Source organism: Brachycentrus maculatus, unplaced genomic scaffold (genome assembly GCF_059751285.1).
Source record: "Brachycentrus maculatus isolate JH-2025_06_01 unplaced genomic scaffold, ASM5975128v1 h1tg000895l, whole genome shotgun sequence".
NCBI lineage: Eukaryota > Metazoa > Arthropoda > Insecta > Trichoptera > Brachycentridae > Brachycentrus > Brachycentrus maculatus.
This window is the reverse complement of record NW_028281620.1, coordinates 15,001-19,052: the sequence shown is the minus strand read 5'-3', so window position 1 is coordinate 19,052 and position 4,052 is coordinate 15,001. Positions and strand designations below refer to the sequence as shown.

The 4,052-nt window shown below is 57.7% G+C and overlaps 3 pseudogenes; all 3 read left to right on the top strand.

Moving 5' to 3' along the window:
- Nucleotides 1-867, top strand: LOC148299905 (small subunit ribosomal RNA; annotated as a pseudogene; the record flags this gene model as incomplete).
- A 357-nt stretch (nt 868-1,224) lies between these two features.
- On the top strand, nt 1,225-1,386 carry LOC148299904 (5.8S ribosomal RNA; annotated as a pseudogene).
- Nucleotides 1,387-1,723: 337 nt separating this feature from the next.
- LOC148299903 (large subunit ribosomal RNA) overlaps nt 1,724-4,052 on the top strand; it is a 4,078-nt pseudogene continuing 1,749 nt past the window's right edge.

The window sequence follows — 4,052 nt, the reverse complement described above, 5'->3', positions numbered from 1 at the left end:
TAGTTCTAACCATAAATGATGCCAGCCAGCGATCCGCCGAAGTTTCATAATTTTAACCCGGTGGGCAGCTCCCGGGAAACCAAAGCTTTCGGGCTCCGGGGGGAGTATGGTTGCAAAGCTGAAACTTAAAGGAATTGACGGAAGGGCACCACCAGGAGTGGAGCCTGCGGCTTAATTCGACTCAACACGGGAAAACTCACCAGGCCCGGACACTGGAAGGATTGACGGATTAACAGCTCTTTCTCGATTCGGTGGGTGGTGGTGCATGGCCGCTCTTAGTTGGTGGAGCGATTTGTCAGGTTAATTCCGGTAACGAACGTAACTCTAGCCTATTAAATAGACGTGCAACCGGTATCACGAGGGTCCGCGTGCGCGCGTTCCGCGGCGCTCGCGTCGCGTGCGTGCGTCTCGCGGTCTTCACTACCGGCGTACAATGAAAATCTTCTTAGAGGGACCGGCGGTATATATAGCCGCACGAGATTGAGCAATAGCAGGTCTGTGATGCCCTTAGATGTCCTGGGCCGCACGCGCGCTACACTGAAGGGATCAGCGTGTCCTCCTTGGCCTAACGGCCCGGGTAACCCGATGAAACCCCTTCGTGATAGGGATTGGGGTTTGCAATTCTCCCCCATGAACGAGGAATTCCTAGTAAAAGCGAGTCACCAGCTCGCGTTGATTGCGTCCCTGCCCTTTGTACACACCGCCCGTCGCTACTACCGATGGATGATTTGGTGAGGTCTTCGGACTGGTGCGCGGAAGCTCGTCTCGGGCGTCCGACGCGTCGGAAAGTTTGACCGAATTTGATCATTTAGAGGAAGTAAAAGTCGTAACAAGGTTTCCGTAGGTGAACCTGCGGAAGGATCATTTCCTGTGTAATAATATATTTTGTAATATATATACATACTTGTATGTAAAATACACGAATCACGATGCGCGGCCGAGAGCCCGACATCGCTGCGGCGGAGATCGCCCTAGGGCGCCGCCGCGAACCGCGGACCCGCCGGCGTCGCGGGACGGCTCTCTCGATCCTGACGGGTCGGGGGACCGCGCCCGCGTCCGGTCGCGATTTAGTGATGCGCGTGTGCGTGTGCGCGCGCGCATCACCATTAAGGTTGCTATTTTTTGTTGTTTTGATCTTCTAAGGTCAGTTTGCGCTCGCGCGAACACCCAAAACGCGACGGATAAACAAGTGAACGAATGACAATTTTAAAATTGTACAATTATTACCCTGAACGGCGGATCACTCGGCTCGTGGGTCGATGAAGAACGCAGCTAAATGCGCGTCAGAGTGTGAACTGCAGGACACATGAGCATCGACATTTCGAACGCACATTGCGGTCCGAGCAAGACGTAGTTTGTCCACGGACCACTCCTGTTTGAGGGTCGCGCACGCAATGCGACCAGACTTCGCCGCGGAGTCTCTCACCCTCGTCCGCGAGGGGGGGGGGCCCCGGCGAGCGCGCTGCCGGCGTCGCCCGCGCCGCCCGACCCGCTCCGGCGGTCGGCGCGCGCGCGGGCGTCCGGTCAAATGTGTGACGAATTTCGAGCGCGCGGCCGGGACGCTAACGCGTGTCCGGGGGCTAGCGACGACGCTGTGAAACCGCGATCGATCCTTTTGCGATCTTCGCGGGGCGATCCTCGCGCCCTCGACGCGGTCCCGCCGCCGCGCGCCTCTGTCTGTCTGTATTATTTATATATAATATAAAAATTATCTTTCTGTCGTCGACCTCAAATCAGGAGAGATCACCCGCCGAACTTAAGCATATCAGTAAGCGGAGGAAAAGAAACTAACGAGGATTCCCCGAGTAGCGGCGAGCGAAACGGGAAGAGCCCAGCGCTGAATCCTGCGGCCCAGGCGGGCCGCCGGGAAATGTAGCGTTAGGGAGGAGAGTAATATATACACGCGCGGTCATTAGTCACGGCTGCCTGTCCAAGTTCATCTTGAACGGGGCCCGCTTACCCGCAGAGGGTGCCAGGCCCGTAGCGACGGTAGCCGGCCGCGACGGTCTCTCTCCCCAGAGTCGGGTTGCTTGAGAGTGCAGCCCTAAGTGGGTGGTAAACTCCATCTAAGGCTAAATACTACCACGAGACCGATAGCGAACAAGTACCGTGAGGGAAAGTTGAAAAGAACTTTGAAGAGAGAGTTAAAGAGTACGTGAAACCGTTCAGGGGTAAACCTGTGGAACTCAAACGAGCGAACGGGGAGATTCATCGCGTCTTCCGTCGGGGCCCGCGTCTCGGTGCACACCTTCGCCCTCGGCACTCGTGTCGGGGCGGCGGGTGTCCGGGTGCGCAGCCGGGCCCCCGGAGCGCGTGCACTTCTCCCTCAGTATAACACCGCGACCCGTCGCGCCCCGGTCGAATGCGCCGTGCGGTTGTCCCGTCTCGCTATGCGGGGCGGAGCCGCGGCGTCCACGGCCGGGGCCGGTCGAACATTTGACGAGCGACGGTAGAGAACGAGGATCGCGTCCGCCCCACCTGTGAGGGCGTCCGTCGCGTCACAGCCGCTTCCTTATCGCGGCCCCCGGCGTCTAGTGCGTCGCGGGCGTCGCTTTTCGGTTGCCGGCGGTTAGTGGCGCGCTCTCGGACGGGACGCGTCCCGGTCGGCGGTGGTTTTGTTTTGGGCACTCACAGGACCCGTCTTGAAACACGGACCAAGGAGTCTAGCATGTGCGCGAGTCATTGGGAACGCTGATAAACCCAGAGGCGAAATGAAAGTGAAAGGTCGGCCTCGAGCCGGCCGCAGGGAAGATGCGCGGGCGTCGCCAGACGCCCCGCCGCATTCCCGAGGCGTTTCGAGAAAGCCCCCGTGCGATTATCGAGACGCACTGAGAGCGTACACGCTGGGACCCGAAAGATGGTGAACTATGCCTGGTCAGGTCGAAGTCAGGGGAAACCCTGATGGAGGACCGAAGCGATTCTGACGTGCAAATCGATCGTCCGAACTGGGTATAGGGGCGAAAGACTAATCGAACTATCTAATAGCTGGTTCCATCCGAAGTTTCCCTCAGGATAGCTGGCGCTCGAGAAACATGACGTTCGCGTCATTCTGACAGTCTCATCCGGTAAAGCGAATGATTAGAGGCATTGGGGTCGAAATGACCTCAACCTATTCTCAAACTTTAAATGGGTGAGATCTCCTTCTTGCTCGAAGATGAAGTAGGAGCTCGGATGGGAGTGCCAAGTGGGCCAATTTTGGTAAGCAGAACTGGCGCTGTGGGATGAACCAAACGTCGAGTTAAGGCGCCCAATGAACGCTCATCGGAGACCATAAAAGGCGTTGGTCGCTCAGGACAGCAGGACGGTGGCCATGGAAGTCGGAATCCGCTAAGGAGTGTGTAACAACTCACCTGCCGAAGCAACCAGCCCTGAAAATGGATGGCGCTGTAGCGTTCAGCCTATACTCGACCGTCGCAGGCAGGTGGGACGTTCGCGCGGCGCCCGCGTCGCGCGATCGTTTTGAGGCCGCGACGAGTAGGATGGCCGCGGCGGTGTGCGCAGAAGGGTCTGGGCGTGAGCCCGCCTGGAGCCTCCGTCGGCGCAGATCTTGGTGGTAGTAGCAAATACTCAAGCGAGGTCCTTGAGGGCTGATGTGGAGAAGGGTTTCGCGTTAACAGCCGTTGCACGCGAGTTAGTCGATCCTAAGCCCTAGGAGAAATCCGATGTCGATGATGGTGTAAAGTTATGTTATATATATATTATATTATTTATAAATAGAATATCACACCCGTCGGGCGAAAGGGAATCCGGTTGCAGTTCCGGAACCCGGCTGCGGAACCGTCTTAAAAATCGTTCCCTCGCAAGAGAGTTCGTCGGGGTAACCCAAAGTGGCCTGAAGACGCCGACGGGAGATCCGGAGAGAGTTATCTTTTCTGCCTGAGCGTTCGAGCGCCCTGGAATCCCATAGCGGGGAGATAGGGCTCGGGACGCGAAGAGCATCGCCGATGCGGCGGTGTCCGGATCGGCCCCTCGGACCTTGAAAATTCAGGTGAGGGATACGCGGAGATGTCGCGCCGGCTCGTACCCATATCCGCAGCAGGTCTCCAAGGTGA